This window comes from Tasmannia lanceolata, unplaced genomic scaffold (assembly GCF_043159265.1).
Source record: "Tasmannia lanceolata isolate RefF3 unplaced genomic scaffold, GAP_Taslan_0.1 ptg000109l, whole genome shotgun sequence".
In the NCBI taxonomy this organism is placed as follows: Eukaryota; Viridiplantae; Streptophyta; class Magnoliopsida; order Canellales; family Winteraceae; genus Tasmannia; species Tasmannia lanceolata.
In genome coordinates this window covers 86,319-100,664 of record NW_027518786.1, presented here as the reverse complement: position 1 = coordinate 100,664, position 14,346 = coordinate 86,319, and positions in this window count along the sequence as shown.

Genomic DNA, 14,346 nt, shown 5'->3' with positions numbered 1-14,346 from the left:
TATATGGCTCCCTTCAAATTTATAGCAGCTACATTTATCTCTTATTCATTTGGGATATGGCACATTAAATCAGTTGTTCTGGTACTTTAAAAAAAAAAATTGTCTTTTTAGTGATTAACGCACCAACTGCGAAGAAATTTAACGTTCAATTGTTTTTCTTTTTTTATTTATTTTTGTCTCATTTTCACTTTAATTTTCAAAATTGCAGCTGCTTATGAAGGGCCATATGTGTAAGGTTTGCTTTATTTTTTCTAAATTAGGCTGTTCGGTTGGAGTTTGTTTTCTTGGGCATGTTATTTCTTGTAGAATATTCTAATATCTTGAATGTACTTTGAACTGTAGGAGATCTTTAATTTAAAGCATTTTAGTGGCTCGCTTCTTTTTTGTGCGGGAAACTTGTTTTGTGATACTCTTGTTTTAGTGCTCTCTTTGCTCTATGATACTCACTTTTGTAACTATATTTTATGCATTTAGCATTTTAGTGTACTCTTTTTTTTTTTTGCGGGTGTAGACACCCCATTTTGACCGTGCCCTAAACCTTCCAATTTTGTGTAAAACCCCATCAAATGATTGAATTAGGGTCCCAAAATTCACCCTAAGCTGGGTTAGGGTCCCAGCTAGGTCCCTGCAAAATTTCGTCGAAATCCGAGCACGTTTGCCTAGCGAACGAGCCGAGAGAGGACCATAGTGTAAACCAGAAAGGGGGGTGAGTTTATCCTGAGAGGAGGCGAATTTATCCTGGAACGGTGTCGATCCGAATCCGAAAATGACACGATTCGGTCATGCGCCCATCAACGTTTCTCGCAACCGCGCGCCCATCATTTTTTGGAGTGCCGATATCAGTCCCCCTTTCAGCCTATAAATACCAAACTAAGGTTTATTTTCAAAAAAAGGGAGAAAATGAGAGTTTTCCCCAAATTCGTTTGAGAGAGAGAGAAAGAGAGAGAAAGGGAGAGAGAAAGTAGATCTGCAAATTAGAACCCTGTTTTTCACTCTTCCGATCATCTTCTCCGGCGGATTCCGACCGGATTCTAATAACCTCCGATCTGATTTCAGAGAAAAAAGAGATACAGAAAGAAAGCTAGGGTTCCTTTTCCCTTTCTTCCAATCATCTTCCCCGGCGACCTCGCCGGAGCTCCAGTCGGTCGATTTCAACTTGCTATCTTGCTCTTTTACTTACCTCTAACCCTAGAGCTTGCTGTTATACTTTAGATTTGGGGTGTTCTTCCACCGAAATTCTATTTTGCTTCAAGAAACCCTAACCTTTGATTTTCTCCTTCGATCATCACCTCCGATCAATTCACCGAAGCTCCGGCTTGTATGCTCCTTTCATTTTCTTCCTTATATCTCATTGTTGCCTCTCCATCCTCAACCTCAAACCCTAGGTCAAGCAATTTCCTTTTCAATTCAAGATCTACCTGTTAGAAACCCTATCCTCTGTTTTTTTACATTTGAAATTTAACTGATTTCTTCAAGAGAAACTATAGATCTAAGCAAATTACAGTGTCGATTAGTTCGTTTGTGGTTAGGATAAATAGATCGGAAAGAGTAATCAACGAAGGAGGAGGTCCTCACATCAAGATGGATTCTTAGAGGATAAACTTATAATTTCACACTTATTTGCAGCAAGGAGGTAAATTTATTACTTATATTTTTCTTTAATTGTACATTTAATGTGTGTATATGATTCGTGATTGTTCTCTATTTTTTTTTTATGTTATCTGAATGTCACTTATCTTAATTTTCTTCTATTGAATTGACATTTTTTGCCATGAATTGAGAAGGATGCATAAAAAAAAACAGAGATGAAAGTGACATTTTAGTTAAAATTATATTTTAGCTCCACCTCATGCTTGTTGTTAAATGACAAATTTAAAGATTCAAATGATTTTGTAGTCGAGTAGATTTGTGTTTGAGTCATGTTTCTATATTTATTCCTTGTGTCTCCCAAATCTTAGGTCATTATGGCTTCCATATCTCCACCTATGTTTCTACTTTGCAGTACATGAATTTTGGCCCAATGTCCATTAATCAATTTGTGTTTATCTTGTTTAATCATTTAACTCATTTATGAATCATACCCATTTTTTTATGCCTTTTGTGAGATGATGCTAGCACAGCCATGGCTGGGCATATGCATTTTGTGAGATGATGCCAGCACAGCCATGGCTGGGCATATGCCTATATTTTAACACATTTCTGTTATTGGGAAATGATATTAGTTCAGCCGTTCTTGATAATAATAGGCCTTTTATAAATCTTGTTTTTGGCAGCCACTTCTTCATTTTTTATAATGGGAGCCTTCACCCATTTGATAATGGCAGCCTTCACACTCACATCTTTTGTAATGGCAGCCCTCTTTTCAGTTTGACCATGGCAGTCTTCACATCCTTGATAATGTGCAGCCCTCACTTTGTTTTGATTTGTGTAGCTCTTTTCGCTTTGACATGCACAAGCCCTCATACCCTTTGACAATGGCTACCCTGCACATACTGTTTTCAGTCTTGAGTTTATGTATATGAAAGGGGTTTTTGGATACGACAGTTAAGAGCTTCTGGTAATCACAATATAATGTTTAGAAACTGTGTGAGCTAACCAAAGATCATGAATATATTTGTAGACCTTTTGGGTTGAACCTTATGAGTACTTACATTTCATATATTTTCTTATATTATTGGTAGTGCATTTTTTTTTTACTGTCATTTACTTCACATAAAGCACTGTCTTCTGTTTTGTTGAGTTGTATATGGCATGTGTGTATTAAAACCTCAATGAAAATTTAGTCTTTCACCTCAAATTCAACTTACAGATTTGTGTTGTACCAATTCCTTGAAAAACACCCAACTTGTAATGTCGGAAATGAGTCATCTTGAATTTTCTATTTGTAACTTGCTCTTAGCAAAGTGAGTGTTTTCACATTTACTAGGAGTGTTGGGATTTTAGGCCTATAATACTACACAACACTTCATTACCAAGAGCGTCCTTTGAAGAGAAACTCTGAAACTCTCATAGGTCCAGTAGAGTCACTTACGTCTTATCTGCATAAAGTCATATCTATGATCTTAGAATTACACCTTCGGATTACACCCAAGTGATTGACAATATGATGTTTCACTCTTTGTTTTGCTATGTTATATGAGAAATTAAGCATGAGTTCTATTGGAATAGTGTTCAATTGTAAAATTTTATTTTTTTGATTGTTTATCTTTTTGTCCTGGAAGTTGAATTGATAAAGATTTGCTGAGTGGATCGAAGATAACTGCTAGTTAACGATTTCCATGATTTTAGTTAAGGTCCACGCAGCCCATTATGGTGGCTTATGTTCTGAAAATTACATTCAGAGTTTAAAGTTTGAATTTTACTAGACCAATATGTGACAATTTAGAGTATTTGGATCATTTCCTTGACTCAAATTTCCACGTCTCATTTGTAAATAATAATAGAAGATGTTTCCTTTTCATCTCCTGAAAAAAAAAATAGTATCAATATAATGATGCATTGATCATTTGTACCTCTATCTGTTGTTCCTTACCTAAATTCTATGTTCTTTGTTTTAGGTTCTTGGATAATTCTTTGGTTATAAAGTTTTGGTCACAAAAGAGATGATTCATTACTTTAAGAATATTATACTTCATTGCGAGGGCGATGAAGGCGTTAGCCCAAGCTAGGGGACTTGCACAGTTTGGATAGCACTCCCCTCTTCATTTAGTAGACTTACTCAGTGTTTAGAAACCCTTATAATTTGTAGTGCCGCCGAAGAAATGAAAGTCTTGCTGGCTTTCAGAGGTTTTGTCCTTTATGAAGTCACTGTCATGACCAAATCGCCTTTTTCAGGTTTTTGATTCGGCGGACCGCATGCCTTAATTTTTGCCTGGACTGTCTGCCCTTGCAGATTTTCCATCCAGAAGGCTTAGCACCCTAATTTTTGCCTAAGCCGCCCTTTCGGGTTTTCAGCTTAGCGGGCGAAATGACCCTAACTTTTTCCTAGACCGCCCTTGCGGGTTTTCAGTCTAACGGGTCTAAGACTCCATCATTTTTTCTTTTCTTTCTGTTTCTCTACAAACCTGGGCTTAAGTACACCAGAAGGACTTTTAGGTAGGCTTGGGTTCAAACAGGTTACACATTGGTAAGTTTTCATGTATTTGACCGAATTTGGCCTTCCAGATTGCCTACGTATCCCCAAAGAAATGGGAATCAGGTCTGCGTAGTTCGCCCTTTTGGGGTTTCAAAGATTGTTTGTTTTGTTCTTTCTTTCATCTTTTTAAGGATTTGACCGAACCTGAATTGATCAGGCTACCTACGTACCCTGTAAAGAGGGATCAGGTCATGACGTAGTTCAGGTTCAATATCTTTTATGACGCAAGTCATAAAAGATGCCCCTGGTTTGAGTTTATCAAAGAATGAAGATTTTCTTTTTTTATGCTCAAATTGTTTGCAAAGGGTTTTTGATTTTGAGGTTGTTGGCTTTTAAGCTCTGATCGACCAAAGACGGCCTCCTGGTGTATCTAAGCATAGTACTTCTTTAGTTGGTCCAGATTTGTAGGTTCTGTTAATTTTTCTCCATTTTCATTGAGGAGTCTAACGGCTTTTCCAGGCAGGACTTCATCAACAATGTAAGGACCAGACCAGTTTGGTTTGAACTTTCCTCTGGGATCAAATATTGGTGCCCTGTAGGATTTCAAAACAAGATCTCCTGGTTTCAACTCTCGGACCTTGACTCTCTTGTTGAAGGCTCTTTCGATTCTTCTCTGATACCCTTGGATGTGATACAAGGCTCTCAACCTCTTTTCATCAATCATCTGCAATTCCTGATGTCTGGCTTTGGCCCACTCAGACTCTGGCAGATTCGCTTCCATCATAACTCTTAGGGACGGGATTCTCACTTCAACAGGGATGACTGCTTCCATTTCATACACTAGAGAGTATGGAGTTACACCTGTAGAGGACCTGATCGATGTCCTGTAAGCCCACAAAGCGAAAGGAAGTTTGTTCGACCAGTCCTTATAAGTCTCAGTCATCTTGCTGATTATGACCTTGATATTCTTGTTCGCTGCCTCTACAGCCCCATTGGTCTGCGGTCTATAAGGAGATGATTTGTGATGCTTGATTTTGAACTCTTCGCACAGGTGCACTACCTCCTTCTTAAAGTGAGATCCATTATCAGAAATCAACTCATGAGGTACTCCATATCTGCAAATGATATTCGCCCGAATGAACTTCGCAACTGTGTTGGAAGTTATGGAAGAATATGAAGCAGCTTCTATCCATTTCGTGAAATAGTCAATGGGCACCAAGATGTACTCGTGTCCACTTGACGATTTGGGATGGACTTTGCCAATGATATCGATCCCCCATACCGAGAATGGCCATGGCGAGGTCATAGAATGCAACTCTGATGGAGGCACATGGATAAGGTTCGCATAGACTTGGCATTTATAACATTTCTTCACAAATGTGAAGCAGTCTGCTTCCATTGTGGGCCAATAGAAACCAAGTCTAAGGATTTTCCTTGACAGCATTTTACCGTTCATGTGAGGGCCACAAACACCTTCATGTGTTTGCTCTATGAGCTCTGCAGCTTGATCTTCATCAACACACAGAAGCTGTATCCCGTCAAATGACCTTCTGTACAACTCTTCACCACAAATGATGAAGTTGGCAGCGAACCTCTGAAGAGTTTTCCTCTCTTTACTAGAGGCCTCAGGCGGATGCCCCTTACATGAAATGAAATTTCTAATGTCTGTATACCATGGTTTTCCGTCCGGACATCTAGCAGATATCTCTATGGCAGTCACATGCGCTAGAGCCCATTGCAATCTGACAGCTAAAGGCTGAACCTCCATTGTTGCAGAAATGTCTAACATTGACGCCAAAGTGGCTAAAGCATCAGCAAAATGATTCCTTGTTCTCGACAAATGAGTAAAGGTGACATTCCTGAACTTCCCGACCAGAGATGCAAGATAAGTGTGATACGAGATCAACCTTGCCTCTTTTGTTTTTCAATCCCCATTTATTTGACAAATGATCAGGATTGAATCTCCGAACACATCGATGTCTTGAATTCGTAAAGCCAAAGCTGCCTCAAGTCCTGCGATGCATGCTTCATATTCAGCCATGTTGTTGGTGCATTCGAATTGCAACTTGATGGATATCGGGATGTACTCCTTCTTTGGAGATACCAAAACTGCCCCTATTCCTTGGCCATGATTATTGACAGCTCAGTCAAAGTACATAAGCCACTTGGAACTCAGAGTCTCTTCTTCAATGTCCATGATCTCTTCATCAGGAAAATCAGCCTTCAGAAAAGCATTCTCCTCAACAGGAGCATCAGCCAACTGCTCAGCGATGACCCATCCTTTAATTGATTTCTGAGTGACATAAGTGATGTCAAACTCAGACAACAATAACAACCATCTGGCTGTTCTTCCTGTAAGAGCGGGTTTTTCCAACAAATATTTCAGTGGATCCATCCGTGAAAGCAAAAATACCTTGTTCGACAGAAGATAATGTCTAAGCCTTTGAGTCGCCCAAACCAATGCTAAACAAGTCTTTTCCAAGACAGTGTACTTGATTTCATACTCCAACATTTTCTTGCTGATGTAGTATATGGGCTTTTCTTTCTTAGACCCCGCATCTTGCTGAGCAAGCATACAACCCATTGCTGCATCTGTGATGGACAAATACATCAACAATGGTTGACCAGGAATGACTGGGGATAGGACAGGAGGCAAGGACAAGCACTGCTTGACTTTTTCAAATGCTTCCTGACATTCTTCATTCCATTTCTTGAAAGAATTCTTTTTCAATAACTTGAAGATGGGTTCACACATCATAGTTAAATGAGATATGAATCTCCTCAAGTATTGCACTTTTGCCAAGGAATCCACGAATCTCCTTTTCTGTCTTTGGTGGTTGCATTTCTTGGATTGCCTTGATCTTCTGAGGGTCCACTTCGATTGCTCTCTCACTGACCATAAATCCGAGCAACTTTCCTGATGTGACCACAAATACACATTTATTTGGGTTCAAGCGAAGTTGAAACTTTCGGATTCGCTCGAAGAATTTTCTCAAAGCGATTGTATGCTCTGGCCGAGTCTTGCCCTTAACAATCATGTCATCTACATAGACCTCGACCTCCTTATGAATCATGTCATGAAGAAGAGTAGTGGCAACCCTCTGATATGTGGCACCAGCATTCTTGAGACCAAATGGCATCACTCTGTAGCAATATGTCCCCCACTGAGTAATAAATGCCGTTTTCATCATGTCCTCGGGCGCCATTTTGATCTGGTTATACCCTGAGAATCCATCCATAAAGGATAAGAGTGCATGTCCAGCGGTGTTGTCAACCAGGAGATCGATGTTTGGAAGCGAAAAATCATCTTTCGGACTGGCCTTGTTCAGATCTCTGAAATCGACACACATCCTGACTTTTCCATCCTTCTTGGGCACTGGTACAATATCTGCAAGCCATTCAGGGTACTCAACTACTTCGATGAATTTCACTTCGAGTAGTTTCTTAACCTCATCATGAACTTTCAACTCCCATTCTATTTTAAGTTTTCGGAGTTTTTGTTTCTTCGGCTTGATGCCAGGGATTAGAGGTAATTTGTGTTGGACAATGTCCTCACTCAATCCCGGCATGTCATCGTAAGACCAAGCAAAAACCTCCTTAAACTCTTTTAGCAAGGTGATTAATTCTTCGCGCTCTTCAGGAGATAAAATTTTGCCAATTCGTATTTCCCGAATTAAGGTTTCATCACCTATATTTACGGTTTCAATTTCCTCTTCAAGTGGTTTAGCTCGGCGACTCTCCTCTTGTTGAATCATATGTTTGATTTCAAGAGGAGTTTCGTCGGATACCTCATTAGAGGGGGAGTCTTGATTATCATTATTAGTTACTTGATCAGGTTTAGAAGCAGAATCAGTAGAAGAGACAAGTACAAGAATATAAGCAAAACAGTCTTTTATTTCTTCAGAATCAATGATTACATCAGTAAAATAGCCCACAGCAGGCCTTACAGACTCTGAAACAGAATGAAAAAAATAAGTCGACATCAGTATCGACACAATGAGAAACATGTACAGACGAAACATCAACGGAGACGTCCTCAGACTCGGACTTGACGTCACCAAGAATAGACTCGTCACCCACTCCAGGAGTAGAACCGACCTCTACAGTACCTGCATCAAAAGAAAAGTTAGAAATGACAGACTCTAGGACGGACTCAGAAACTGACATAAATTTTGAAACGACTGACTCTTTTGAAGGGACTGGACTATACTGAAAGAATACTTGGGGTATAACCTGTGAGGTCCAGTTATCCAGAGGTCCCTCAGCTGGGGTGATGGAATTTCTTGGGTTAAGGAAGGGTGTGTCTCCTCCAATCATTGCAATGACTGGCGCCTCAACTTGGAACAAGGAATCTAGGAACTCTGATTCAAAGTTTTCAACCCAATCTGAGTCTTGCTTCTCTGATTCAGCTGTCTCTGCAATCTGCTCAAAGAAAAAGTTCTTCGGCAGTTCATCTGCGAAGAAGATTTCTAGACCCGGCAACTTTTTCCCAGTCTCATCATACCAAGACTCAGAAAAACCGTAGTACGGACAATCAGCCCCTTCTTTTCTGAATCTGCCATTCATGATCATGCTGAACGGACCCATAGGAAATTCTAAACCTCGGCGGCGGCAATCAGCCCATTTCAACATGTATGCTTTCATCTCTTGGACTTCTTTTCGAGTAGGCTGATACCCTAATCCGAATAATCCATTTATTGCCTTCATTAATGGCCACTCAGTCATGCCTTGCAGGTTTCTTCCCAGGCCAGCTCCCGGGATATAACCAAATCATCGCATCATCCTGGCGACACTAACATTGGTGCTTGATTGAAACATGATTTCCTCATTCATGGCTTCCTTTATAGTTATAGTAGAGACCTCTAGTGAGAATCCTGTCAAGCTGACATCCTTGGCACTTTCATCAACTGATTCGGCAGTTATCTGCCCAATTTCAAGCTTTGGATCTCCTCGTACTATAATCACCCTGTTATTCCGGACGAATTTCAATTTCTGGTGTAGCGTCGAAGGAATAACTCCGACCTTATGCAGCCAAGGTCGGCCCAGGAGAAGAAAGAAAGAGGTTTTGATATCAAGCACTTGGAATTCGGCTTCAAAAGCCTTTCCTCCAATCTCAATCTCAGTGGCCAATATTCCTATCACATCCCTTCTAGTGCCGTCATATGCCAATATTCCCTGCTCAGATGGTATGAAATCTCCTGGTCCAAACCCTAGAGTAGTGGCAGTATTTAATGGGCAAACGTTCAAAGCTGACCCATTATCTATCAAGACTTCCGGCACTCTCTTTTTGTTGCAAATTATGGTGATTCGGAGAGGGCGAACATGGTCTCTTCCTTCCGGAGGAAGGTCCTCGTCAGTAAAAGACATATCCTGGGAAGCTCTTGTCGCGGCCACTAAACTGACCAGCTCGTCAGGAGTAATCTCAACTGATACTTGGGACGAATTCAGCTCATGAAGCACAACCTGTCTGTGCTTTGGCGACGCCATCAGTAAACCCCAAATGGACACATTGGCTTGCGTCTTTTTCAGCTGTTTCAACAAATTGTCTTCCTCATCATCTAAACTCTGTTTCTGCTTTTGGTTCTGATGGTCAACCCCTCTTGCAACCTCAGCGGGATTCTCGACTCTGAGCTCAGCTGGCTTGAAGACTCATCCACCACGTGTGACGTGACGGAGCTCATCACATTGATCATCCAGAAGTGATAAGTCTTCATCCTCTAGCCTTAAAACATAGGGGACTTCTTCATTGTTCTCTTTTTTATATTTGAGGACATATGAACATTCAGCAGATTCTGCGGATCCCCCAGCCCGAGCAGACAGTACATAAGGCTTCTCATTTTCTGTATCACTGTCTCCCTCTTCCCATCTCAGAACATACGGCTCCTCAGAGATGACAACACAAATACGAGAATAGTCCAAGATGATTTCCTCTGTAAGGATCGCATAAACATTTGATGGAGGGGTGGCATGCGTCGGTAAAGGATTGCGAGTAACATTAGGAGCTTTAACAAAAATTTTCTTTGCCTCGATCATGTCTTGGATCTTATGTTTCAAGGCCATACATCTATCAGTCAGATGTCCAACACTCTGATGATATTCACAAAAATAATCCTTCCTCCAATACCTCGGGAGAGGATTCGGAGCCTCCCTAGGCTCTAGCAGCTCGATCTTCTTGTCTCTTAACAGCTTTTGTAATGCTACTGACAATGAATATGGCAAAGGGTCAAATCGTCTTGGCTCTTTTATCTCAGGGCGACCTTCACCAAAATTTACTCTCCGTGCTGGCAGAGCAGTATTCACATTGTGAACCTCCTTAGGTGCCACCACAGGTCTTTTTCCTTCTCTTGAATCAAAAGGAACTCTCGATCTCAAACCCTTAGACAATGCATCTTCTATTTGGGTTCCCGTCTTGATGAGATGATTGAAATCAAGAAAGTACTGGATGGCCATGTGATGATAGTATTGTGGAGACAGATTCTTCACAACAATTTTTATTTGCTCCTCATCTGGCAGACGATGAGTCATCTGCGCGGCCTTCCTTCTCCATCTGCAGATGAAGGAAGTAAAAGTTTCATTATGGCCCTGCTTCAATGCTTTGAGATCTCTTTTGGTTACGTCGATCCCCTCCTCCATGGAGAACTGCTCGACGAACCTATTGGTGATGTCTTCTAGGGTTCGGATCTCCTCTGACTTTAGGCTCAAGAACCATTTCTTAGCTACTCCGATCAAAGATCGGGGAAGCAAAAGAGCAACCTGCTCCGGAGATATACCATGCTGCTGCAGAAGAGGAAGAACATACATCAAATGACTTCTAGGACACCCTGTACCATCATATTTGTCCATGTCTGGCACTTTGAATCTCGGAGGCAGTGTGACTCCTGGATAAATCATGAAGTCTACAATGTTTAGCTTCTTCGGACCTTGGAATTTTATATTCTCCATCTCTTGGGCCAGCTTATCCATTCTGTCTGTTATCGCTTTGCCCTTATCGGCTCTCTCCAGATGAGGGAGACAATTCTCTTCCGTGTACTGCTCATCCTCAAGGTCATCCTCAATAGCAAACACTGCTGGTCGGCTCATCATAGGAGGTGGAGGAGGTATAACTGAAGGATGCTGGGGGGCATTCTCTCTAGAAGTAGAACTTCTATCAGTTTTTAGACGGGCAATCTCTTCATTGATGGTGCCTAATTGCGCCAGGATAGCTTTCATCATCTCATTGGTGTCAAGGGCATTATTTCCATCTTCCGCCATGGGCTTAGGTGCAAATTGGACGGGTGAAGGAATTTCCTGGAGATTAGAGAAAGGTAATGCAGGGGAGGTAAAAGAAATTGGTGAGGAAGAAAAATGACTCAGCCTGGAATCAGCGGACTGACGGGACCAGGTTGATTTTGAAACAAGGATTTTCTTAGGAGCAATGGCTGCTTAATCAAGAATCCTGTTATGGAAATATAAACACTAGATTAAAAATTTGATAATCAAGATAAACGATTCTTATCAAATAGTGATAAGAGAAACAGAAACACACTTTCTTTAATAAAATTCAAATTGTGATTACAATAGATGGAAATATTAATCTCTGATCACAACTGGATAAGCAGACTGACAATAAAGTGAAATGCAGAAATCAGAATAACAAAACATGATATGGATCTTCAAGGCTCCTCAATTCGAGCTCTTCTGCTTGCGGGCTCTTCCGATATTTCTCCACGTCGGACCTTACGAGATAAACCGAACCTCTTTTCCATATTTTTGTTTCCCAAGCAGCCACAATGGATCGGACGAGATCAAGAGTGAGATCTTCACAAAGAGGAGGGACTATAATTCCGGGAGGACATGGAATTCCCGTAATCTGATGGAGAAATCGCATGGGTGCATAAAAAGAAGATTTCTCGGTACCCATGAGGTAAACAAACGGATGCGGGTAAGTGCTGGTAAAAATTTGAAAGCACGAATGACTTACCCAACGAAACTGGCTCTCCTCTACATGTTGTAACCAATTGCGCCATTCATCAATGGACTGGGGTCGATTGGCCATTGGTTTCCATGTATGAAAATTCTTCAGGGTATACGGATTTTGGTTTTGTCGCTGAAGAATTTGAAGTTTTTCACCAAGCCAGACGTACAACAACTTGACACACCCACAAAAATTGTCTTTGATCTTTTGGGAAGCAATGAGATCTAGTCCCAAGAAGGTCTCTGCTAACATGGTGGGGATTGGGTTCCTCCCTTCGTTAATTTGGTCTACCACGGTTAACAAGGTTAACGGAGCAACACGAGGGTTTCTCCGAATGACATATCGCGCAAAGACACTAAAAATCAAAGCATTGCGTCGACAACTCTGAAAACGGGAGTTAGTAGGATCGACATTTTCGGAAAAAAGTGTAATGAGGTTTTGAACTTGCACACATGAATCCTTTAAGCATGGAAGAGCATCAACGGTTTGATTTTTGAATAGCTTGCAAAAAAGAGAATGAGAGGAATCTATATTCGAAGATCGTATCCAAAATCCCTCTGTCGGGAGTTCTAATAAAGCACACCAATCCTCGAATATAGGACAAAGCTCGAAGGATCCAAATCGAAAAACATGCAGATTAGGATCCCAAAATCCAACGGCTGCTTGGAGAAACTTCAAATTTATATCAGATACACTCAAATGATTGAAGGTACAGATGAACCTATCAGCCATATTCATTTCCGAAGATTCTCGCGGAAGAGTCCTAATAGTCTCGCTTATCCAGCCTTTCAACACATTATTCGCCATGATTTGACCTAAATACAAAGAATAGAATGGGATAATTAGGGAATGGAGAATAACTTGGAATAGACAACGAATAAGGATTAACTTAACCATTAATCACAAGAAGGATATAATTGGCGACATCAAATGTTCCATTGATGATCAAAGATGATCAGAAACTCAGGGAAGAGACCACGGTCATAAAATGACAAAAGTAGATCATAGACCGGATCTAAATCTGGAAGATGGACGACAAAAATGTACGATCAAGAAGATCAATAATGATAGACTATGGTCATAGAGACAGCAAAAAAGCTATCGACCATATCTAAGACAAAGCAAACAACCATTTGAGTAATACATATACAATATGAATCTACAACGAAAGAATGGATGAATGAAGTTTGAACATTTGAAGGATAATAACAGTTGAAGGATAATAACAGGTAAAATTAATCATCACCGAGTCAAGGAATAAACCATAGCTATGAGTGTGACAGGTAGAAGCCACTAGCCGGGTTTAGATATGAGAGATGAATATACACGATGGACTGATTCAAGCCAGGAATCGCTACTAGAAAGTAGGTCCTGATCTTATAATCAAGAGATATATGGACAAGAATCTCAATGAATAGATCAAAGGATAGGCCACGACCATAAGAAGGGCAAGTAAAAGCCCCTGGTCAGGTCTAGATCCGAAGAACGGACTGATATGACTGATTTGATTAGATAAGAAAGCCTCACTAATGAGTAGGCTCTAATCTAATAATCAAAATATAGATATATACATATATATCCTAACCAGGGGCACCAGCCCTAAATATAATCCCGCAGAGTCAAGACACTTGACTCAAGACAGACATGTGAGTGTACTAGGACTGCGTTGTAGCCACATACGGTGAGCTACAATAATCTATGGATAGGATATGGTTCCTAAATCTAGGCTCCAACATGCATAAGCAATACATGTTCGTCCTTATATGAATGCAATATATGTAAGCATATGCAGATCCTAATTGGGTTTTACTAAATCAACAAATATATCCATGTATATAATATATGTAAAATGAAAGTAGAGCTCCGGACTCAATATATCGGGTACTATGCATATGATCCATACTTTAAGTATATAACACAAGTACACCGAGTGTTATATACAGTATGCTTCATTGCTCACCGGCTGCTGTAAACACAAGTACACCGAGTGTTTACGACTGCAGCACTGACGCATAGCTTGGAAATAAATACAACAGCACCAACAGGGTAATGACATCCCATGTGGCACCCATTGTATCTATCCCGTGGAGCCAATAATAGTAAAATTAATAAAAGAAAATAACGGACAAAATGATGTATGCTGTGTAGTGTGTGAATCCCTTGTTTTAAACACCTATTTGGTGCCCCTGGATTCTAAGCGATTAAATTCCCATTTATAATGATTTTAGCCCAAATTTCTTCAAAATTAGTAACAAATGGCATTTTAACAGAGTTAGGCAATATCTCGAAAGATATTCCCCAGCAGAGTCGCCAGCCT